The sequence below is a fragment of the Ranitomeya variabilis genome, chromosome 2 (genome assembly GCF_051348905.1).
Source record: "Ranitomeya variabilis isolate aRanVar5 chromosome 2, aRanVar5.hap1, whole genome shotgun sequence".
In the NCBI taxonomy this organism is placed as follows: Eukaryota; Metazoa; Chordata; class Amphibia; order Anura; family Dendrobatidae; genus Ranitomeya; species Ranitomeya variabilis.
The window spans coordinates 894,706,125-894,731,770 of NC_135233.1; the positions used below are offsets into that span (position 1 = coordinate 894,706,125).

Genomic DNA, 25,646 nt, shown 5'->3' on the forward strand with positions numbered 1-25,646 from the left:
GTGGTCTGCACCCCCCTGGTTGCCAGTAGGGCCCGTATTCAGTGGTTGAACCTCTGCTGCAGCACCACGTTCGCTGGTGCTGGCATCTGCGGCCTCTGGGCTCTGCGAGTGGTCTAGAGCGGCTTCCCATTGCACCAGTTCAGCGACCATTTGAGTCTTGGTCTTGTTCTGGGGGTTCAGGCCATGGTACATGCATATCCCAGCAAGAGTGTCTTTCTTCTGCTGGGTGTACCAGGCTTCTCCTTTCGCAGCCATGGTTGCCAAATAAAAGATAGAATAGAAAAACGAAGAGAAAGGGAAGGGATAATTACCAGTACACAATTGTCTCACAACTAATAAACACTGAGTTCGTTCTCCAAACTTATTTGCGCAGAGTTCTCGCAAGAAGTTTCTGCAAGTTTTTAGTGAGAGGAATGATTGCTCAAACCAAATCACTAATGCTCTAATATCCCACCGCCTTGCCACCAATATGTCACGATTCACACCGTGACTGTCACCAATTGTCAAGATCCCTTAGTCGCTGCCTACAATATGTCACGGATTGGGGTGACTTTAGACCAACAGACGGCTATCACATGTGCAGGGGGGTTATCCTAGTTATCCCTCCACTGCCACAATGTGATGACAAAAAAACACACACGAGGTTATTGACCTCTTAGTTTACAGCAGGGGCTTATTTTAGGTATCCCACTGCTCTTCAATATACCATGAACTGCAGGGATTTGGGTCTATCCCGCTTACAGTTCCACTTAACACTTGCAGCTCTCTGGCGCCCCCCTTACTCTCAGGTCAGATTAGGTACTGCACCTGGGGTAATTAGTCGCCAGAAACGCTGCCTGCTATGTACTGGCTATTGGGTGCACTGCAGCGATGCGATAACTACTCCCACTCAGGCAGGAACAATAATTATCAAGCCGCAGTCGCTACAGGGACCCCCAAAAGCCGGCACACGGTCGCTGCCACCAGCTCCAATTGAACGGGTCTGGAGCAAACCCCAAAATAGTAGCGTAATTCCCTTCAGAGACAGGGTACGTATTTAGAGCAGGAAGGACGAACTAGTATTAAATATGATACCCCATAAATGATTTTTAGGCAGTGTTTATAAAATATTTTACAAAGATGTTACAAATGAGACAATTGCAAATATGTACAAGGTAATTATGAAAATAAAAGGATTAAAGGAAGAAACGATAACACTCACATTTCTCAGATCATTGCATGGCAGTCAGCCAGACATCCCAGCTCATTGGATGTGCTGCTCAGGGCTCACAGGAAAAGAGAAGAAGAAGCCTGAGCCGGGAGATCTGGCCACAACTTTATAATCTACAGTCTGTGACCTCACAGAAAGGGCTGGCTTTTCCAGATCCTCCTACCTTTCAGTCTGAGTAACTTGGATACAAATTGGTCTAATGCTTATAACTCCGTCCCAGTACATATCAGAGTCATATCACACCCAGCATAGAGCTTGTATTAACATGAGCTTTCTAAGGAGATCAAATATGTCCTATTATTTACAGAGCAATCCCTACTTCTTCCCCCGATGGAGTTAGGCGACTGTGTTTAGAGTGATGGGTAGATGCTTCGACGGAGATAAAGAATATGTATTTATCATTCCACTATCCTAAATAGTTTGTCTAATATCTCACAATAACCGAACAAAGGACCGCATGGTTCTAGAAGTTTCTCTAACTGTTAAAGCTGAGCACTTACTACTACAGGAACTGGGGGTCGTAAATGCCTTTCGTCAATAAAACTCACTTCCCCCATCTACATTGGCAAGCAAGCTCAACTCTGAAGCAAAAGACAAGGGGGGCCTCCTAGCCCACATCCTGGGCTGACAAGAGCACTAAACTTATGATATTTCATACCATATCGTGACAACAGGTGACACAGGAGCGGCAGTAGTTTGAAACATCTGTCCCCATCTTAGGCCAATAGAAGTGTTGAGACAGCCGGGCCTTAGTTTTGCTGATCCCCAAGTGTCCAGCTAGCGGGATCTCATGGGCAATCCGCAACAACTCACCCCGGAATTGCTGCGGGACGACCAGCTGTCTTTCCCTCAACCACTCCTTTTGTGATTCTCCAGGTACTGTCTCCCGGTACAACCTTCCTCCTTCCCAGAACACCTTCTCCTTATCAGTCTCGGAGAATGACGTCCCGGCGAGTTGTCTCAAACTCTCTAGGCTCGCATCTGTGTGCAGAGCGGCCTGAAACTCCTGGCTAGGGGAAGCCAGAAGCGATGTCAGGGTCCCTTCCCCACGGGAGCCCTCTGGGACCTGCACTGGGTCCACCTCTGGTTCAGTCACAATGATGACTGAGGAGGGTCCGGAAGGCAAACAGGTATCTGCGTTCCGGGCACTCTGACTGCGGGTGACAGCAGCTACGTAGGCTGTCTCCCCGGGGTTTTCTACAGACCCATCAGCCGACGCTGCTATGGGCTCTACCTCCCCATCCACCCCCATTACCTCAGGAGCATTGCTACTTATGGGCCAGTTACCTTCCTCGGTGGCACTGGTCAATTGCATGGCATCACCTTCCTCACGGTTCCCATGTATCTCCCCATTTCCGGTAGCACCGACACTTGCCCCTGCTAGGGGTTCCTCAGCCGTCTCACTCCGCAGAGCGACGTGGCTGAGCACTCCTGTACCTATGGACACATCAACTTTCACAGAAACATCATTATCAGATACAGTTGGCACAGGTACAACATTTCCACCATCAATCCTAGGGAAAAAATGGTTGTCAGATGCAACATTACAAGATAAAGCATGGTCAGGTAACACATGCGATTTCCCATCATCATCATCATCATCATCAGGGTTAACGTTACCCTCATTAGTAGATTGGGGAGGGGTGTCAATGACGAAGTGTGCCACCAACCTCCCCAAATCAGTCCCCAACAAAACATCAGTGGGCAAATTATCAGACAGCCCCACTTCCTTCACCCCGCTCCCGGCACCCCAATCAATATAAACCCGGGCCATCGGTAAGGGACAGCTGATGCCCCCAATCCCAGTGACAGTTAGGGTTTTCCCCGGAAAGATTTCTTCAGGGGCCGCCAGTTCGGGTCGGATGAGGGTTCGTTCAGCCCTGGTGTCCTTGAGGCCTGTAGCAACATGACCTCCCACAATGACATGCTGTACGTTATCACACCCCCTCCCAGCCACACCACCCACCAAAAGAACTGCTGCATTAGGCCCTGGGGCCTTGGATGAGGGGTTCTTCTGCTTGGCTGGACATTGGGGACTGATATGACCATAGTCACCATTTTGTTCTTGAGGGAGGGCAGCAAACGCCTCCAGAGCTTTTCCTCTCAGCCCAGGGGTCAGGTATCGTGCCCATTCTTGTGTAGGCAGCTGGTACTGTCTGCAGGCTTTCTCAAAGGCCCGCAGAAAAGTGTCCAAGTCCCCATCCTTTTCCATAACAGGAAAGTGGTCAGGCCGGGGCTTCGGTATCTGAGCGCTGCTGGGCTCACGGCTGGACTGGGACAACCCCTGCATTTGCAGTCGGGCCATCTGCACCTGGTACTCCCGCTGCGCTTGGGCCTCTCGCTCGGCTCGCTGGGCCTCTCGCTCAGCTCGGGCCTCGGCCTCCTGCCGGTATTGCTGAATCAGCTGCCGACGTCCCTCATGGTCGTCAGTGGGGAATTCTTTCAAGGCCGCCTGCAGGTGGGGATCCAATTCGCCCGGATTGCTAACAGGGCCAGCATTCAGTGGTTGGACCTCTCCTGCTGCACCATGTTCGCTGGTGCCAGCTTCTGCGGCTTCTGGGCTCTGTGAGTGGTCTAGAGCAGCTTCCCATTGCATCAGGACTGCGACCAGTTCGCTTTTATTTTTGCTTGCATAGTCAATGTGCTGTGACTTGCATAAGGCAACAAGGGTGTCTCTGGTATGCTGTTCATAAAAGGCTTCTCCCAGCCCAACCATGGTTGCCAAATAAAAGATAGGATAGAAAAACGAAGAGAAAGGGAGGGGATAATTACCAGTACACAATTGTCTCACAACTAATAAGCACTGAGTTCGTTCTCCCAAACTTATTTGCGCAGGGTTCTCGCAAGAACTTTCTGCAAGTTTTTAGTGAGAGGAATGATTGCTCAAACCAAATCACTAATGCTCTAAGATCCCACCGCCTTGCCACCAATTGTCACGATTCACACCGTGACTGTCAAGATCCCTTAGCCGCTGCCCACAATATGTCACGGATTGGGGTGACTTTAGACCAACAGACCGCTATCACATGTGCAGAGGGCCTTATCTTGGTTATTCCTCCACTGCCACAATGTGATGAACAAAATACACACCAGGCTATTGACCTCTTAGTTTACAGCAGGGGCTTATTTTAGGTATCCCACTGCTCTTCAATATACCATGAACTGCAGGGATTTGTGTATATCCCGCTTACAGTTTCACTTAACACTTGCAGCTCTCTGGCGCCCCCCTTACTCAGGTCAGATTAGGTACTGCACCTAGGGTAATTAGTCGCCAGAAAGGCTGCCTGCTATGTACTGGCTACTGGGTGCGCTGCAGCGACGCGATAACTACTCCCACGCAGGCAGGAACAATAATTATCAAGCCGCAGTCGCTGAAACAACACCCAAAAGCCTGCACACGGTCGCTGCCACCAGCTCCGATTAAACGGGTCCAAAGCTAACCCAAAACAGTAGCGTAATTTCCCTTCAAGAGACAGGGTAAGTTTTTAGAGCATAAAGAACTAACTAGTATTAAATATTATACTCCAGAAAGGTGCGGCAGTGCTTTATCAAAATATTTTACAAAGATGTTACAAATGAGACAATTGCAAATATGTACAAGGTAATTATAACATAAAGAGGATTAAAGGAGAAAAGATAACTCACATGTTCTTAGTTCATATCAGTTCAGGCAAAAACCATGCTGGTGGGCGGAGCTCCCAAAAATCCCAATGCATGAGGTACAGCTCTTCAGGTCAGACCCACATGTTCTTCCAGCAACAGACTGACTGCTGGAGTCCGGCCAAAACAGTTATAGCTTAGCTTGGTGACATCACCAAAAAGGCTGGCTATCCCAGACCCTCCTCTCTCTACATTCTGACTAAGTATAAGCTAAATCTTTCTAAGACTTGTAATTCCGCTACTGCACATATCATAGTTGTAACAAACCCAGCATTCATCTCAGATTACCGTGGGCTTTCTAATGAGATCAAATATGTCCTATTATTTACAGAGCAATCCCTACTTCTTCACCCGATGGAGTTAGACGCCCGTGTCTAGAGTGATGCGTAGATCCACCGATGGAGAATAAGAAGATATATCTACCATTTTCCTATCTTACATCGTCTGCCTAATATCTTACAAAAATGGAACAAAGGACTTGCAAGATTCTAGAAGTTTCTAATCCAGTTAAAGCTGAGCACTTTCTACTACAGGAAATGCCGGTCGTAAATACCTTTCGTCAATAAAACTCTCTTCCCCCATGTACATTGACAAGGCAGCTCTTGGCTGAGTGAAAGGGAAGGGGGTTTTTTTAGCCCACAGCTTGCTAGCAACAGAACTAAACTTATATGATATTTCATACCATATCGTGACACTAGGGCTTTCCCCTCCCACTATGGGCCAGTCCCAAGCTTTAACTATGTCTGTCCCTACAGTATGTAGCTGGGCAGATCTCCACCACAAACATTAAGTATTACATTTACATACATTACACATATTATACCCAGGCTTTGACTGGCCCACAGGAGAACAGGAAAATCCTCCAGTGGGTCACTGTGCAAGAGTGAGCCACCACCCTCTAATATGAGCAGTACTTGGCATAATATACTTGAATCACTATGTACAAATAAAGGTGGCATCTTATTCATGTAACAATCTACCCATTCATTGTTATATAAATTTGTGATTGAGGATAATGTCACATTTGCATGTAGATGTTAAAGTGGGGCCCTGGGGCTGGTTACTGGTGGGCCCCCGGCACCCTAGTCCGACACTGCTTGCGTCTCTTGTATTCTCCAGCTTTGTGTCCCTGTCTTCAGATTCCGATCAGATAATTTGTGGTGTAGGGCATATACTATTTTAAGGCACTGCCTCCATAACACTTGTAACCTGGGACAGGAGTTGACATTATGATACCACAATGAATGGAGATATGCAGCTCTGACAAAAAATTAAGAGACCACTGCAAAATGTTGTTTGTCTGATTTTTCTCTTCATAGATATATTTTTGAGTAAAATGTAAATTGTTCTTTTATTCTATAAACTTCTGACAACAAGTCTCAGAGTTTCCAAGCAATAAATTTTGTATTTTGTTTCTGACAAAGAAAGATGGTCAAAATAAAAAAAAAAAACCAGTGCTTTCACACCTCAAATTATGCAAAGAAAACAAATTCATAAGAATTTAGAAACAATAATACTAATGTTTAACTCAGGAAGATTTCAGAAATCAATATTTTGTGGAATAACCATGATTTTTAATCACAGCTTTCATGCGCCTTGGCATGCTTTCCACCAGTCAACCTTATGCCACTCCTGGTACAAACATGTAAGCAGTTCTTCTTTGTTTGATGGCTTGTGACTATCCATCATCCTCTTGATTACATTCCAGAGGTTTTCAATGGGGTTCAGGTCTGGAGATTGGGCTGCCCATAACAGGATTTTGATGTGGTGGTCTCTTAATTTTTGCCAGAGCTGTACGTGGTCTGCCTTGTGTAAATGGCACCCCCCCCATAATTCCTGATTCAACTTGTACAGTATTGAGGGTAGTAATGATTACTCTCATCATTGTAATTGTGTAAAAAGAAAGTGAATACAAAAAACTTCCTTGACACTTTTATTTTATTTTTTTATTGGAATAGCAATAAGCAACACTGTAATAAAAATATTACTGGCCCTTCAAGAAATTAAGCAATGATCACAATGACTCTCAGGTCAGGCTCTATACAGACCACAGAACTAGCTGTGGGCATTGAGGACCGGCTGAGAGCCACTGGACCGAAAGATCCAGAGGAAGGCGAAGAAACCCCCCGGAGAGTTCTGCCTCAGGGGGGAAAAAAATTCCTTCCTGACCCCAGTTGTGGCGATCGGATATTTCCCTGGATCACATCTGTCCTGCTGCATATTGCTGTATATCTGCATGTATTATAAACTCAGCAGAGTCAATTTGGAAGGGAAAAGATAATTACATCCTGCTCCTAGGAGCTTACAATCTAACATACAATATACAGCCTGCTCCTAAGAGCTTACAATCTAACATACAATATACACCTTGCTCCTAGGAGCTTACAATCTAATATACACCCTGCTCCTAGGAGCATACAGTCTAACATACAGTATACACCCTGCTCCTAGGAGCTTACAATCTAATATACACCCTGCTCCTAGGAGCTTACAGACTAATATACAATATACACCCTGCTCCTAGGAGCTTACAGTCTAATATGCAATGTACGCCCTGCTCTTAGAAGCTTACAATCTAATATACAATTTACATGCTGTTGAGAGCATGCAGACTAATGTACAGGTAAGGCTAACTTTACTCTAGAGTTCGGCAGGGCTGCAGCCTTCTTCCTTCGTACTGCCACGCCTCTTCCTTCAGCTCCACCTACATCTGCATGCGTTCTGCGTACCCTATCTTTAACAATGGGTAAGCAGGCCATGCGGATGTATGCGGATGCCTCCGCATGCGTAGTTTTGAAGCTAACATGTTGCGTTTTGAAGCCAACAAGTTGCGTTTGACGCAGGTCAACGCAGCGTCAAGCACATGGGTGGTACACAGGACCTGAGGTATACAGCACATGTGGGGTACACGGGACCTGAAGTACACAGCACATGTGGGGTACACGGGAGCTGAGGTACACAGCACATGTGGAGTACATGGGACCTGATGTACACAGCACATGTGGGGTACGCGGGACCTGAGATACATAGCACCTGGGGGGTACACGGGACCTGAGGTACACAACACATGGGTGGTACACGGGACCTGAGGTACACAGCACATGGGTGGTTCAGGGGACCTGAGGTACACAGCACATGGGGGGTACACGGGACCTAAGGTACACAGCACATGTGGGGGACACGGGACCTGAGGAACACAGCACATTTGGGGTACATGGGACCTGAGGTAAACAACACAAGTGTGGTACACGGGACCTGAGGTGCACAGGACCTGAGGTACACAGCACATGTGGGGTACACGAGACCTGAGGTACACAGCACATGGATGGTACACAGGACCTGAGGTACACAGCACATTTGGGGTACATGGGACCTGAGTTAAACAACACAAGTGTGGTACACGGGACCTGAGGTGCACAGGACCTGAGGTACACAGCACATGTGGGGTACACGAGACCTGAGGTACACAGCACATGGGTGGTACACGGGACCTGAGGTACACAGCACATGGTGGTACACAGCACATGTGGGGTACACGAAACCTGAGGTACACAGCACATGTGGGGTACACGGGACCTGATGTAAACAGCACATGGGTGGTACACGGAACGTAAGGTACACAGCACATGTGGGGTACACGGGACCTGAAGTACACAGCACAAGTGTGGTAGACGGGACCTGAGATAGATACACAGCACATGGGTGGTACACAGGACTTGATGTACACAGCACATGTGGGGTACACGGGACCAGAGATACACAGCACAAATGTGGTACACAGGACCTGAAGTAAACAGCACATGTGGGGTACACAAGACCTGAGGTACACAGCACATGGGTGGTACACGGGACCTGAGGTAAACAGCACATGGGTGGTACACGGAACGTAAGGTACACAGCACATGTGGGGTACACAGGACCTGAAATACACAGCACATGTGGGGTATACGGGACCTGGAGTACACAGCACAAGTGTGGTACACGGGACCTGAGGTACACAGCACATGTGGGGTACACGGGACCTGAAGTACACAGCACATGTGGGGTACACAAGACCTGAGGTACACAGCACATGGGTGGTACACGGGACCTGAGGTAAACAGCACATGGGTGGTACACAGAACGTAAGGTACACAGCACATGTGGGGTACACGGGACCTGAAATACACAGCACATGTGGGGTACACGGGACCTGGAGTACACAGCACAAGTGTGGTACACGGGACCTGAGGTACACAGCACATGGGTGGTACACAGGACCTGAGGTACACAGCACATGTGGGGTACACGGGATCTGAAGTACACAGCACATGTGGGGTACACGGGACCTGAGGTACACAGCACATGTGGAGTACATGGGACCTGATGTACACAGCACATGTGGGGTACGCGGGACCTGAGATACATAGCACCTGGGGGGGACCCGTGACGGGACCTGAAGAACACAGCACAAGTGTGGTACTCGGGACATGAGGTGCACAGCACATGGATGGTACACGGGACCTGAGGTACACAGCACATGGGTGGTACAGGGGACCTGAGGTACACAGCACATGTGGGGTACACGGGACCTGAGGAACACAGCACATGGGTGGTACACGGGACCTGAGGAACACAGCACATGGGTGGTACACGGAACGTAAGGTACACAGCACATGTGGGGTGCACGGGACCTGAAAGACACAGCACATGTGGGGTACACGGGACCTGGAGTACACAGCACAAGTGTGGTACACGGGACCTGAGGTACACAGCACATGGGTGATACACAGGATCTGAGGTACACAGCACATGTGGGGTACACGGGACCTGAGGCACACAGCACAAATGTAGTACACGGGACCTGAAGTACACAGGACCTGAGGTACACAGCACATGTGGAGTACACGGGACCTGAGGTACATAGCAGATGTGGAGTACACGGGACCTGAGGTACACAGCGCATATGGGGTACACAGGACCTGAAGTACACAGAACATGTGGAGTACACGGGACAAGAGGTACACAGCACAAGTGTGGTACACGGGACCTGAGGTACACAGCACATGGATGGTACACAGGACCTGAGGTACACAGCATATTTGGGGTACACGGGACCTGAGGTACACAGCACAAGTGTGGTACACGGGACCTGAGGTAAACAGCACATGGGTGGTACACGGAACCTAAGGTACACAGCACATGTGGGATACACGGGACCTGAAATACACAGCACATGTAGGGTACAAGGGACCTGAAGTACACAGCACAAGTGTTGTACACGGGACCTGAGGTACACAGCACATGGGTGGTACACAGGACCTAAGGTACACAGCACATGTGGGGTACACGGGACATGAGGTAAACAGCACAAATGTAGTACACGGGACCTGAAGTACACAGCACATGTGGAGTACACGGGACCTGAGGTACACAGCACATGTGGAGAACACGGGACCTGAAGTACACAGCACATGTGGAGTACACAGGACATGAGGTACACAGCACAAGTGTGGTACACGGGACCTGAGGTATACAGCACATGTATGGTACACAGGACCTGAGTTACACAGCACATTTGGGGTACACGGGACCTGAGGTACACAGCACAAGTGTGGTACACGGGACCTAAGGTACACAGGACCTGAGGCACACAGCACATGTGGCGTACATGGGACCTGATGTTACACAGCACATGTGGGGTACGCGGGACCGGAGATACACAGCACCTGGGGGGTACCCGGGACCTGAGGTACACAACACATGGGTGGTACACGGGACCTGAGGTACACAACACATGGATGGTACAGGGGACCTGAGGTACACAGCACATGTGGGGTACATGGGACCTAAGGTACACAGCACAAGTGTTTTACATGGGACCTGAGGTGCACAGCACATGGATGGTACACAGGACCTGAGGTACACAGCACATGTGGGGTACACGAGGCCTGAGGTACACAGCACATGGGTGGTACACGAGACCTGAGGTACACAGCACATGGGTGGTAAACGGAACCTGAAGTACACAGCACAAGTGTGGTACACGGAACCTGAGGTGCACAGCACATAGGTGGTACACGGGACCTGAGGTGCACAGCACATGGATGGTGTCATGATCTGTACTTTTGCCCTGTCCTGTATTTGAATCATATGTATTTTCTTGTGCTTTGAGTCAATCTGTAACAAAATGTCTCCTTCCCCCAATACTTGCAGCCCTAAGCTATAATGTAATTAAGCTTTGTCAACATCACTAGGAAGGAATAGCCATTGTTCCTCACAGCAGGTGGCTAGTCAAATGTACATATTACTTAGACTATGTGGAGCTGACCAAAATAGAATCTTCTGGTGAACTCAACCATTGAACAGAAGATGTGACCCCTACCCCCTTCATGGGCGGATCCCAGGAGCTCAGACAATCCATTCTTATGTTGAGATCAGATATGAGTTGATGCTGGAAGGAGAAGGAGTAGGGATTCTTAGCTGAGGCAAGACCCTACGTTCATCTGTGACTGCGGAAGCGAGACTTGAGCTGAGGCCATATCTCGTCGTTCGTGAGATTGTTTGGGATCTCTTGGACTCGTGTGGACTATAATTTTGTTAGCTGGCACAAGGATTATCGGGAGGTGCGCCCGAACCTGTTCCGTTGGACTAATTGTGGACTCTGTAGATCTACCTGCCTGTGTTGTTCCAGCGTTCTGGATAATAAATCTGTGGAATCATCCCTTGGCCTGTTGTCCCTTCTTGCTCTGCCGTACACCCCGTCACAAACTGGTGGCAGCGGTGGGATCAGAGCAGAAGGAATGGAGGACAATGGCCCAACGTCTGGAACCAGCACCGCAGAGTACAAGAACTGGACTTTGGGGAGCCTACAATCAAAGGCCCGTGAAGTAGGAGTCCGTTTTAAAGGACTCTCCAAGGAGCAGCTAATTGAGGCTTTGGAAGGAGTTCGCCTGCAAGATGACGCTGAGGAGGGATCCTCACAGCAAATGGAGGAAAGACTGCAGCCGGAGGTAAATACCCACAAAAGTCAGTGGGTTGTATGGTACGAGGAGGAGTTGGCATTGCTGGGAGAGAAGCTCACCATCGCCGATAAGAAGGAGGCCATTCACAGAGCTCAGGAGAGGCAGAGGGAGGCCATTCACAGAGCCGAGGAGAGAGAGAGGGAGGCCATTCACAGAGCCGAGGAGAGAGAGAGGGAGGCCATTCACAGAGCCGAGGACAGAGCTCAGGAGATGGCATTGCTGGAGAGGCAGATCGCTTTGGAAGCAGCTAGAAGCTCCAGACAGACTGTAACCCCAGCACCCACCATGAGGGAACTCCCCAGAGTGTCCCGCAAAGACTTCAAGCCGTTTAATGAGGCTTCAGGCGACATTGAGGATTTCTTCCAGGACTTTGAGTATCAGTGTCGATTAATGGAAGTCCCGGACAGGGAGCGAGTCCGACATCTGGTGGGGCTCTTAGAGGGTGGAGCTGCCGCAGCCTATAGAGCTATGGGCCCTCGAGAGAACTGTGAGTATGCGGAGATTAAACTGACTATTCTTGAACATTATGCTGTGACGCCAGACACTTACAGGACTCAGTTCCGTACTTTAGCCTGCAATGAGGAAGTGTCTTTCAAGATGTATGCCCACAGACTCAAACAAATATGTAATCGCTGGCTGGAAGCAGAGGAGGCCTTAACCTGGGAGACCTTTCTCCAGGTTATCCTAAAAGAGCAGTTTTACTTCCAGTGCCCTGCTGAGATCCGGGAATGGGTGCGTGAGAGGAGACCAGCGACAGTGGAAGAAGCTGCATCTCTCGCTGATGAGGCTCTCACCATCAAGCCTCAGTGGAGGGTTCTGTTAGAGGATCGAGAGACACCTACCAGCTCCACAACACCGGTGGCCCCCAGTTCTTCTGTCCCCATTGTTCCCCGTTCCTCTAAGCCACCACCTCATGCTGATACCCGTGTAAATGTGCCTCCAGTTGCTTCTACTGCATTTTCTGGAATACGACGAGGAGAGGAAGTAGCAGAGCGCAGGTGTTATGGTTGTGGGCATCCGGGGCATCTGCAGGCCTCATGCCCAGCCAGCCCATGGAGGAGTCGTCCTCAAACCCCTACCGCACCTTCAGGTGGGAGCCGGCCTCCAGGTTCCCTTACCCCTCGCCCAAGAGGACGCCTTGGATGGAGTGAGATCCAGCACAGATGCTATCGATGTGGGCAGCCGGGGCATCTGCAAGCCTCCTGCCCAGCTGTTCAAATGAGGATTGATCCTGTACCCAGTCGTATTATTAATTATGTACAGCCAAGTGCCATGGAGGAAGACGTGTCACCACTACGTGAGGACTGGCCTAGTGCCTAACCCACCCATGTTGCACCCCTAGGAGTTTATGGGGTGCGACCTGCAGCTATGATGACGTCTGCTCATCGAAGTAAGCACTTGCAGGAGGTCGTGCTGGATGGACAGAGACTTATTGGATTTTGTGACTCGGGGGCTTTCCTCACACTGGCTGATCCCCGAGTGGTTCGGCCTGAGGCAATCCATAGAGGACCTGGGATTGTTATTGAACTGGCTGGTGGACATTGGAGGACTATTCCCACAGCCACTGTGGATCTGAACTTTGGTTTTGGGGTCAGGCGATGTTTGGTTGGGGTGATGGGAGGTCTGCCTGCAGATGTTCTCCTGGGCAATAATGTGGGAGAGCTACAATGCCAATTCGTGGCTGCATGAAGCCACATGTAAGTTACGTTCTGCCTGTGTGTACTTAACCAGCGACCTGTAGAGGTCCCTAGTACGTACACAAATTGGGAGGGGAAGGGATTGTCATGATCTGTACTTTTGCCCTGTCCTGTATTTGAATCATATGTATTTTCTTGTGCTTTGAGTCAATCTGTAACAAAATGTCTCCTTCCCCCAATACTTGCAGCCCTAAGCTATAATGTAATTAAGCTTTGTCAACATCACTAGGAAGGAATAGCCATTGTTCCTCACAGCAGGTGGCTAGTCAAATGTACATATTACTTAGACTATGTGGAGCTGACCAAAATAGAATCTTCTGGTGAACTCAACCATTGAACAGAAGATGTGACCCCTACCCCCTTCATGGGCGGATCCCAGGAGCTCAGACAATCCATTCTTATGTTGAGATCAGATGTGAGTTGATGCTGGAAGGAGAAGGAGTGGGGATTCTTAGCTGAGGCAAGACCCTACGTTCATCTGTGACTGCGGAAGCGAGACTTGAGCTGAGGCCATATCTCGTCGTTCGTGAGATTGTTTGGGATCTCTTGGACTCGTGTGGACTATAATTTTGTTAGCTGGCACAAGGATTATCGGGAGGTGCCCCCGAACCTGTTCCGTTGGACTAATTGTGGACTCTGTAGATCTACCTGCCTGTGTTGTTCCAGCGTTCTGGATAATAAATCTGTGGAATCATCCCTTGGCCTGTTGTCCCTTCTTGCTCTGCCGTACACCCCGTCACAGATGGTACACAGGACCTGAGGTGCACAGCACATTTGGGGTACATGGGACCTGAGGGAAACAACACAAGTGTGGTACACGGGACCTGAGGTGCACAGGACCTGAAGTACACAGCACACGTGGGGTACACAGCACAAGTGTGGTACACGAAACCTGAGGTAAAACAGGACCTGAGGTACACAGCACATGTGGGGTAATTGGGACCTGATGTACACAGCACATGTGGTGTACGCGGGACCTGAGACACACAGCACGTGGGGGGGTACACGGGACCTGAGGTACACAACACATGGTTGGTACACGGGACCTGAGGTACACAGCACATGGGTGGTACAGGGGACCTGAGGTACACAGCACATGTGGGGTACACAGGACCTGAGGTACACAGCACATTTGGGGTACATAGGACCTGAGGTAAACAACACAAGTGTGGTACACGGGACTGAGGTGCACAGGACCTGAGGTACACAGCACATGTGGGGTACACGGGACCTGGGGTACACAGCAGAAGTGTGGTACACGGGACCTGAGGTAAAATAGGACCAGAGGTACACAAGACATATGGGGTACACAGGACATGAACTACACAGCACACGTGGAGTACACGGGACATGAGGTACACAGCACAAGTGTGGTACACGGGACCTGAGGTACACAGCACATGGAGGGTACACAGCACATGGATGGTACACAGCACATTTGGGGTACACGGGACCTGAGGTACACAGCAAGCGGTGGTGCACAGGACCTGAGGTACACAGCACATGTGGGGTACACGAGACCTGATACACAGCACAATTGGGGTACATGGGACCTAAGGAAAACAACACAAGTGTGGTACACGGGACCTAAGGTACACAGGACCTGAGGTACACAGCACATGTGGCGTACATGGAGCCGGATGTACACAGCACATGTAGGGTACGCGGGACCTGAGATACACAGCACCTGGGGGGTACACGGGACCTGAGGTACACAACACATGGCTGGTACACGGGACCTGAGGTACACAGCACATGGATGGTACAGGCGACCTGAGGTACACAGCACAATTGGGGTACATGGGACCTGAGGTAAACATCACAAGTGTGGTACACGGGACCTGAGGAAAAACAGGACCTAAGGTAAACAGCACGTGGGGTACACGAGACCTGAGATACACAGCACATGGGTGGTACACGAAACCTGAGGTACACAGCACATTTGGGGTACACGGGACCTTAGGTACACAGCAGAAGGGTGGTACACGGGACCTGAGGTAGACAGAACCTGAGGTACACAGCACATGTGGGATACACGGGACCTGAGGTACACAGTACATGGGTGGTGCACGGAATCTGAGGTAAACAGCACATGGGTGGTACACAGGACCTACGGTACACAGCACATGTGGGGTATACTGGATATGAGGTACACAGCACATATGGGGTACACGAGACCTGAGGTACACAGCACATGTGGGGTACACGGGACCTGAGGTACACAGCACATGTGGGGTACACGGGACCTGAGGTACACAGCACATGTGGGGTACACGGGACCTGAGGTACACAGCACATGTGGGGTACACAGGATCTGAGGTATACAGCACATGTGGGGTACGAGGGACCTGAGGTGCACAGCACATGTGGGGTACGCGAGACCTGAGACACAGCACGTGGGGGGTACACGGGACCTGAGGTACACAGCACATGGTGGTACACAAGACCTGAGGTACCCAGCACATGTGGGGTACACGAGACCTAAGGTACACAGCACGTGGGTGGTACACGGGACCAGAGGTACACAGCACATGTGTGGTACACGCGACCTGAGGTACACAGCACATGTGGGGTACCCGGGACCTGAGGTACACAGCACCTGGGGAGTACACGGGACCCGAGGTACACAGCACATGGGTGGTACACGGGACCTAAGATACACAGCAAATGTGGGGTACACGGGACCTGAGGTACACAGCACATGTGGGGTACACGGAAACCTGAGGTACAAAGCAAATGTGTGGTACACGGGGCCTGAAGTACACAGCACAAGGATGGTACACGGGACCATAGATACACAGCACATATGGGGTACACGGAACCTGAGGTACACAGCACATGGGGAGTACACGGGACCTAAGGTACAGAGCACCAGTGGAGTACAAGGGACCTGAGGTACATAGCACATGTGGGGTACACAGAATCTGAGGTAACAGCACATGTGGGGTACACAGGACCTGAGGTAGACAGCACATGTGGGGTACACGGGACCTGAGATACACAGCATATGTGCGGTACATGGGACCTGAGGTACACAGCACAAATGAGGTACACGGGACCTGAAGAAAACAGCACCTAAGGTACAAAGCACATGTGGGGTACACGGGACCTGAGGTACACAGCACATGTGGGGTACACGGGACCTGAGGTACACAGCACATGTGGGGTACATGGGACCTGAGATACACAGCACATGTGGGGTACATGGGACCTGAAGTACACAGCACATGTGGGTTACACGGGACCTGAGGTACACAGCATATGTGGGGTACACTGGGCCGTGAGGTACACAGCACATGTGCAGTACACGGGACCTGAGGTACACAGCACATGTGGGGTACACGGGACCCGAGGTACACAGCACATGTGGGGTACACGGGACCTGAGGTACACAGCACATGTGGGGTACATGGGACCTGAGATACACAGCACATGGATGGTACACAGGACCTGAGAAACACAGCACATGTGGGGTACACGGGAACTGAGGTACACAGCACGTGTGGGGTACACGGGACCTGAGGTACACAGCACAAGTATGGTACACGGGACCTGAGGTACACAGCACATGAATAGTACACAGGACCTGAGGTACACAGCACATGGGGGGTACACGGGACTTGAGGTACACAGCACATGGGTGGTACACATAACCGGAGGTACACAGTACAAGTGTGGTACACGGGACCTAAGGTACACAGCACATGTGGGGTACACGGGTCCTAAGGTACACGGGACCTGAGGTACACAGCACAAGTGTGGTACACGGGACCTGAGGTGTACAGCGCATGGATGGTACACGGGACCTGACGTACATTGCACATGTGGGGTACACGGGACCTAAGGTACACGGGACCTGAGGTAAACAACACAAGTGTGGTGCACGGGACCTGAGATGCACAGGATCTGAGGAACACAGCAAATGTGGGGTACACGGGACCTGGGGTACACAGAAGTGTGGTACACGGGACCTGAGGTACACAGCCCATGGGTGGTACACAGAACCTGAGGTACACAGCAAAAGTGTGGTACATGGGACCTGAGGTAAACAGCACATGGTTGGTACACAGGACCTAAGGTGCACAGCACATGGATGGTACACAGGACCTGAGGTGCACAGCACATTTGGGGTACACGGAACCTGAGGTAAAACAGGACCTGAGATACACAGCACATGTGGGGTACGAGGGATCTGAGGTACACAGCACATGTGTGGTACGCGGGACCTGAGACACACAGCACATGGGGGGTACACGGGACCTGAGGTACACAGCACATGGTGGTACACAAGACCTAACGTACACAGCACATGTAGGGTACACGAGACCGGAGGTACAGCACGTGGGTGGTACACGGGACCTAAGATACACAGCACGTGGGTGGTACACGGAACCTAAAGTACACAGCACAAGTGTGACAAGGGACCTAAGGTACACAGCACATGTTGGGTACACGGGACCTGAGGTACACACCACATGTGGGGTACACGGGACCTGAGGTACACAGCACATGTGGGGTACACGGGACCTGAGGTACACAGCACATGTGGGGTACACGGGACCTGAGGTACACAGCACATGTGCAGTGCACGGGACCTGAGGTACACAGCACATGTGGGGTACACGGGACCCGAGGTACACAGTACATGTGGGGTACACGGGAACTGAGGCACACAGCACAAATGTGGTACACGGGACCTGAAGTACACATCACATGTGGGTTACACGGGACCTGAGGTACACAGCACATGTGGGGTACACTGGGCCGTGAGGTACACAGCACATGAATAGTACAAAGGACCTGAGGTACACAGCACATGGGTGGTACACGAAACCGGAGGTACACAATACAAGTGTGGTATGTGACGGGGTGTACGGCAGAGCAAGAAGGGACAACAGGCCAAGGGATGATTCCACAGATTTATTATCAAGAACGCTGGAACACCACAGGCAGGTAGATCTACAGAGTCCACAATTAGTCCAACGGAACAGGTTCGGGGGCACCTCCCGATAATCCTTGTGCCAGCTAACAAAATTATAGTCCACACGAGTCCAAGAGATCCCAAACAATCTCACGAACGACGAGATATGGCCTCAGCTCAAGTCTCGCTTCCGCAGTCACAGATGAACGTAGGGTCTTGCCTCAGCTAAGAATCCCCACTCCTTCTCCTTCCAGCATCAACTCACATCTGATCTCAACATAAGAATGGATTGTCTGAGCTCCTGGGATCCGCCCATGAAGGGGTAGGGGTCACACCTTCTGTTCAATGGTTGAGTTCACCAGAAGATTCTATTTTGGTCAGCTCCACATAGTCTAAGGGTACCGTCACACCGTGCAATTACGATCGCTACGACGGCACGATCCGTGACGTCGCAGCGTCGTATGACTATCGCTCCAGCGTCGTAGACTGCGGTCACACTGTGCAATCACGGCGCTGGAGCGATGCCGAGGTTCGCTGGTAACCAGGGTAAACATCGCGTTACTAAGCGCAGGGCCGCGCTTAGTAACCCGATGTTTACCGTGGTTACCAGCGTAAAAGTAAAAAAAAACAAACCGTACATACTCACCATCTGATGTCCGTCAGGTCCCTTGCCGTCTGCTTCCTGCTCTGACAGTGCCGGCCGTACACTGAGAGCAGAGCGCAGCGGTGACGTCACCGCTGTGATCTGCTCTCACTTTCCGGCCGGCGCTCACAGTCAGAGAGGGAAGCAGACTGCAAGGGACCAGACGGACATCAGATGGTGAGTATGTACGGTTTTTTTTTTTTTTTACTTTTACGCTGGTAACCACGGTAAACATCGGGTTACTAAGCGCGGCCCGGCGCTTAGTTACCCGATGTTTACCCTGGTTACCAGCGAACGCATCGCTGGATCGCTGTCACACACAACGATCCAGCGATGACAGCGGGAGATCCAGCAACGAAAGAAAGTTTCAAACGATCTGCTACGACGTACGATTCTCAGCAGGGTCCCTGATCGCTGCTGCGTGTCAGACACTGCTATATCGTAACGATATCGCTAGAACGTCACGAATCGTACCGTCGTAGCGTTCAAAATTGCACTGTGTGACAGTACCCTAAGGGCCCCTTCACACTGTGCAATCAAAGTCTGAACGAGCGTTCGATTTGTGACGTTTATCCGTCCTCGTTCCGAGGTTGCAAAGTGTGACATGGCGTTACGATCTGCGACGCAGCCCAGCATCGTACGATGTGAAAGAAAGAGCAGAACTTTCTTTCGTCGTAAATGTCTCGCTGTGGCGGTCGAAATCGTAGTATGTGACGGCGGTCATACGAGCTCGTAATGCGACTACGTGGGTTGGGCTTCCGCATACCTGTCTCCTGATTGGGCGTGACGTTTTAGCACGCCCATGCTGGTAATACGTCACGCTCGGAGTCGTAGGACTATGGCGGTGTGAAGGGTAGCGTACGATTGCGACGCGTGACGTTCACATCGCAACTACGTCAGAAAAAGCGTTAACATCGTAGAGTGTGACCGCTGGCTACGAGCTCGTACTGCGATGTCGAATATGACGCAAATGCGTCGTAATCGTAGCAGAATCGACCAGTGTGAAGGGGCCCTAAGTAATATGTACATTTGACTAGCCACCTGCTGTGAGGAACAATGGCTATTCCTTCCTAGTGATGTTGACAAAGCTTAATTACATTATAGCTTAGGGCTGCAAGTATTGGGGGAAGGAGACATTTTGTTACAAATTAACTCAAAGCACAAGAAAATACATATGATTCAAATACAGGACAGGGCAAAAGTACAGATCATGACAATCCCTTCCCCTCCCAATTTGTGTACGTACTAGGGACCTCCACAGGTCGCTGGTTAAGTACACACAGGCATGGCTGACCGGGCTCAGGGCTCCTCTTGCCTGGACAGTCCATCTGCATTTTGGTGTTGGCTGCCTCTTCTATACTGTATGGTAAAGTTATAGGGCTGCAGAGCCAGGCTCCATCGTAGTAAGCGTCCATTGTCCCCAGAGACTCTGTTCAGCCAGATGAGGGGATTGTGATCAGTAACCACAGTGAATTCTCGTCCATACAGATACGGTCTTAGTTTCCTGAGGGCCCACACTACAGCCAGACATTCTTTTTCAACAGTTGCATAGGCCAATTCTCGGTCCAGCAATTTCCGGCTGAGGTAGGCAATGGGGTGCTCATCCCCAGCTGCATTCACCTGGCTGAGTACAGCTCCCAGTCCATAAGCAGAGGCATCAGTCTGCACAATGAATCTCCTCTTGTAGTCTGGAGCAGCCAGAACAGGGTCGCAGACCAGAGCGTCCTTCAGCCTGTTAAAAGCCTCATCACAGGCTGGAGTCCAGACCACCAGCCGGGGCATCGTTTTCTTGGTCAGGTCGGTAAGAGGCTTGGCCACCGTGCTGAAATGAGAAACAAATTTTCGGTAATAACCGGCAGTGCCCAAAAAAGCCATAACTTGTTTCTTAGTTTGGGGTACAGGCCAGTCTCTAATAGCTTGGATTTTGGCAGGTTCAGGACGGAGCTTCCCTCCTCCCACTCTATGCCCTAGGTACTGAACTTCACCCATCCCCAATTGGCATTTATCTGGTCGAATGGTTAGGCCTGCTGCAAGTAGCAGGTCAAGAATAATGGCTACTTGGCTCAGATGTTCTTCCCACGTCTGGCTGAAGATTGCGATATCATCCAAGTAGGCACAAGCAAAGTCCCCACATCCCCGGAGGATCTGGTCCACCATTCTCTGGAAGGTTGCAGGGGCAGTCTTCATTCCAAAGGGCATGTTTAGAAATTCATACAGACCAAAGGGGGTTATAAAAGCGGACCGTTCTCTCCCTTCCTCCGTCAGAGGAATTTGCCAGTAGCCCTTACTGAGATCCAAGGTAGTGACATATCGGGACCCAGCCAGGCGGTCTAGAAGTTCGTCAATACGGGGCATTGGGTACGGATCACTGACGGTATGGTCGTTTAGTCGTCGATAGTCCACACAAAACCGGGTACTCCCATCCTTCTTGGGTACTAACACCACAGGAGAGGCCCAAGGGCTATGGGAGGCCTGGATTACCCCAAGCTGTAACATCTCCTCCAGTTCGTGCTGCATGGTGTGTCGAACTGATTCAGGTACCCGGTAAGGAGCCTGTTGTATGGGACGGATACCCTGAGTGTCCACATGATGTTGGGTGATGGTGGTTCGACCTGGTTGGGATGAGAAAGCAGCCCATCTCTGTTGAAGCACTCCCAGCATCTGTTTTTTCTGTAAGGAATCCAGGTGATCTCCCAGTGGAACCTGTTCCACAGTGGATGGGGCTCTCGCTGCTTCCACGAGATCAGGTAGGGAGTCCTCATCCTCTTGACCATCTTCTGAAGCCAGCTGGCAGCTTGCTATCATTGGAATGTTCCGGTCATGGTACTCCTTAATCATATTTACATGGACAGTCTTTTGTCTTAGCCCCTGATCATCTAAAGCAAGAAGATAATTGGTGTCATTTAGTTTTCTGAGAACCCGGAAGGGACCCTCCCATGTGGTCTGCAGTTTATTCTGCCGATGGGGAACAATCATTAAGACCTGTTGTCCTTCTACAAACTCCCGATAGCGTGCTTTACGGTCATACCATGTCTTCTGTCTGGTTTGAGCCATCCGCACATGACACTGGGCAAAACTAGCAAGTTGAGCCAGGGTTTCTCGCAGCTTTAGGACATAAGGGACAACAGGGGCTCCTGTATCCTCAACTTGCCCCTCCCAGTATTCCTTGAGCAGGGTTAAGGATCCTCGGGCCTTTCTTCCATAGAGTAGTTCAAAGGGGGAAAACCCAGTGGACTCCTGGGGAACTTCCCGATAGGCAAACAAGAGATGGGGTAGGTACTTCTCCCAGTCTGAATCTCTGTCCGTGAAGGCCCTTTGAAGAATATGCTGAGTGCCATTGAATCGTTCACAAAGTCCATTTGTTTGGGGATGATACGGGGTCGTTCGGATCGCTCGTACTCCACAAGTGCGCCACAGGCACTGGACCAGCTCTGACATGAACTGGGAGCCTTGGTCTGACAAGATCTCACTGGGGAATCCTACTCGGGTAAAGATGGTAACCAAGGCCTCGGCCACCTTGGCTGCAGAAATACTTGACAAGGCCACAGCTTCTGGATATCGGGTGGCATAGTCCACGACAGTGAGAATGTACTGCTTCCCAGATTTACTTGGCTTAGCAAGAGGTCCAATGATATCGACAGCTACTCTTTGAAAGGGTTCTTCTATTATAGGGAGAGGTTGCAGGGGTGCCTTTGGGTGATCTCCGGGTCGCCCTCTACGCTGACATATGTCACAAGTTCGGCAGAAATGCGCTACGGCTTGGGAAATCCCCGGCCAATAGAAAGTTTGAGTCAATCGTCTCTCCGTGCGAGTTTTGCCTTGATGGCCAGCCGTAGGAATGTCATGAGCAAGGTGTAATAGGGGAATTCTGTACTTCTGAGGAATGATCAGCTGTTTGCTATAAGTCCAGGGCTTATCTAGGGAGTCGGCATTGGTAACCCGATATAGAAGTCCATTTTCTCTGATAATTCTTTCCCTGTTCTCCCCTAGCTGCCCTATCTCAGCTCGAGCTCTAAAACTAGCAAGGGTGGGGTCAGTCTCTACCTCTTGTCTAAACTGAACTTTATCCCAAGTAACATTCATACTATCCCCACAAGAAGAATCACTCACCGGCTGTGACGGCATTTCTGGTGGCCTCATTTCCATGGATGGGTTGTACAGGTCCACATCCGCTGCCCTCTTGGCTTGACTTCTGGTTACCGCACCGACAAAGTGGCATTGAAGATTTCCCACATCATTTCCCAGAAGAACATCTGCAGGGAGGCCGCTCATCACACCGACCATACATTGTTTGGCCCCAAAGCCATAATCCAGGGTCACACTCGCTCTTGGAATATATCTCTGGGTGCCTCCAGCCAATTCAATAGCAATTCCTGGTCCCTTTTGATTTGCTTCTGGTTGAATTACTCGGGGATCGGCTATGGTGAGGAAAGCCCCAGTGTCACGGAAGCCAACAACTTTTTGGCCATCCAGCACGACCTCCTGTAGATGCTTGTGCTGAAGCTCAGAAGAACAGGTGGCTGGGGCTCGCACCCCATAGACTCCTGGTAGGGGATCCAGGGTATCCGAGTCACTTGGCAAGTCATCAGGGACTATATCCAGCTCTTCTCCTGGTGAGGGGGTCTGTAGATAATGAACGGGCAAAGGCAGTCTGTAGCGGTTCTGCCTCCGAACACCTGGACATTGGAATTGCAGATGCCCAGGCTGCCCACATCCATAACATCTGCGCTCTGGGATTCTTCCTCCATGTCGTATTCCCAAAGGTGGAGCAGGAGTAGTGCAAGGCACAGTCACACGAAGGTCACCATGAGTGGGGGGTCTAGTGGGATGGTAAATATTGGAGGCCGAAGGACCAGGGGCTGCCAGCGTTGGGGGGCTGGTAGTTTTTTTCTCACTGAGTAGTAGTTTTTTCCACTGAGGCTTGATGGTGAGAACCTCATCAGCTAGAGCTGCAGCTTCCTCCACAGTGGCTGGTCTCCTCTCACGCACCCATTCCCGGATCTCAGCAGGGCACTTGAAGTAAAACTGCTCTTTTAGGATAACCTGGAGAAAGGTCTCCCAGGTTAAGGCCTCCTCTGCTTCCAGCCAGCGATTACATATTTGTTTGAGTCTGTGGGCATACATCTTGAAAGACACTTCCTCATCGCAGGCTAAAGTACGGAACTGAGTCCTGTAAGTGTCTGGTGTCACAGCATAATGTTCTAGAATAGTTAGTTTAATCTCCGCATACTCACAGTTCTCTCGAGGGCCCATAGCTCTATAGGCTGCGGCAGCTCTACCCTCTAAGAGCCCCACCAGATGTCGGACTCGCTCTCTGTCCGGGACTTCCATTAATCGACACTGATGCTCAAAGTCCTGGAAGAAGCCCTCGATGTCTCCTGAAGCCTCATTAAATGGCTTGAAGTCTTTGCGGGACACTCTGGGGAGTTCCCTCATGGTGGGTGCGGGGGTTACATTCTGTTTGGAGCTGCTAGCTGCTTCCAAAGCGATCTGCCTCTCCAGCAATGCCATCTCCTGAGCTCTGTCCTCGGCTCTGTGAATGGCCTCCCTCTCTCTCTCCTGAGCTCTGTGAATGGCCTCCTTCTTATCGGCGATGGTGAGCTCCTCTCCCAGCAATGCCAACTCCTCCTCGTACCATACAACCCACTGACTTTTTTGGGTATTTACCTCCGGCTGCAGTCTTTCCTCCATTTGTTGTGAGGATCCCTCCTCAGCGTCATCTTGCAGGCGAACTCCTTCCAAAGCCTCAATTAGCTGCTCCTTGGAGAGGCCCTTGTAGCTGACTCCCAGTTCACGGGCCTTTGTTTGTAAGTTCACCACAGTCCAGTTCAGTTCCAGTCCACTTGTACTCTGCGGTGCTGGTTCCAGATGTTGGGCCATTGTCCTACATTCCTTCTGCTCTGATCCCGCTGCTGCCACCAGTTTGTGACGGGGTGTACGGCAGAGCAAGAAGGGACAACAGGCCAAGGGATGATTCCACAGATTTATTATCAAGAACGCTGGAACAACACAGGCAGGTAGATCTACAGAGTCCACAATTAGTCCAACGGAACAGGTTCGGGGGCACCTCCCGATAATCCTTGTGCCAGCTAACAAAATTATAGTCCACACGAGTCCAAGAGATCCCAAACAATCTCACGAACGACGAGATATGGCCTCAGCTCAAGTCTCGCTTCCGCAGTCACAGATGAACGTAGGGTCTTGCCTCAGCTAAGAATCCCCACTCCTTCTCCTTCCAGCATCAACTCACATCTGATCTCAACATAAGAATGGATTGTCTGAGCTCCTGGGATCCGCCCATGAAGGGGTAGGGGTCACATCTTCTGTTCAATGGTTGAGTTCACCAGAAGATTCTATTTTGGTCAGCTCCACATAGTCTAAAGGTACCTTCACACGAAGCGACGCTGCAGCGATAGCGACAACGATGTCGATCGCTGCAGCGTCGCTGTTTGGTCGCTGGAGAGCTGTCACACAGACCGCTCTCCAGCGATCAACTATGCCGAGGTCCCCT

At 50.7% G+C, this 25,646-nt stretch overlaps 1 protein-coding gene and 1 long non-coding RNA gene across 3 annotated transcripts in view; both read right to left on the reverse strand.

The window, feature by feature from the left end:
• Positions 1 to 25,646, reverse strand: part of MFN1 (mitofusin 1) — a 189,640-nt gene that overhangs the window by 151,458 nt on the left and 12,536 nt on the right. The window lies entirely within an intron of this gene.
• LOC143808141 (uncharacterized) lies at positions 6,800 to 9,471 on the reverse strand. 2 transcript variants are annotated; one of them, XR_013221894.1, is made up of 3 exons: positions 9,340 to 9,471; positions 8,328 to 9,266; positions 6,800 to 8,125 (listed from the first exon to the last, which is right to left on the reverse strand). It is a non-coding gene; the product is annotated as an uncharacterized LOC143808141 (long non-coding RNA). The 2 variants fall into 2 exon arrangements; XR_013221895.1 differs by having other exon boundaries at positions 6,800 to 8,293.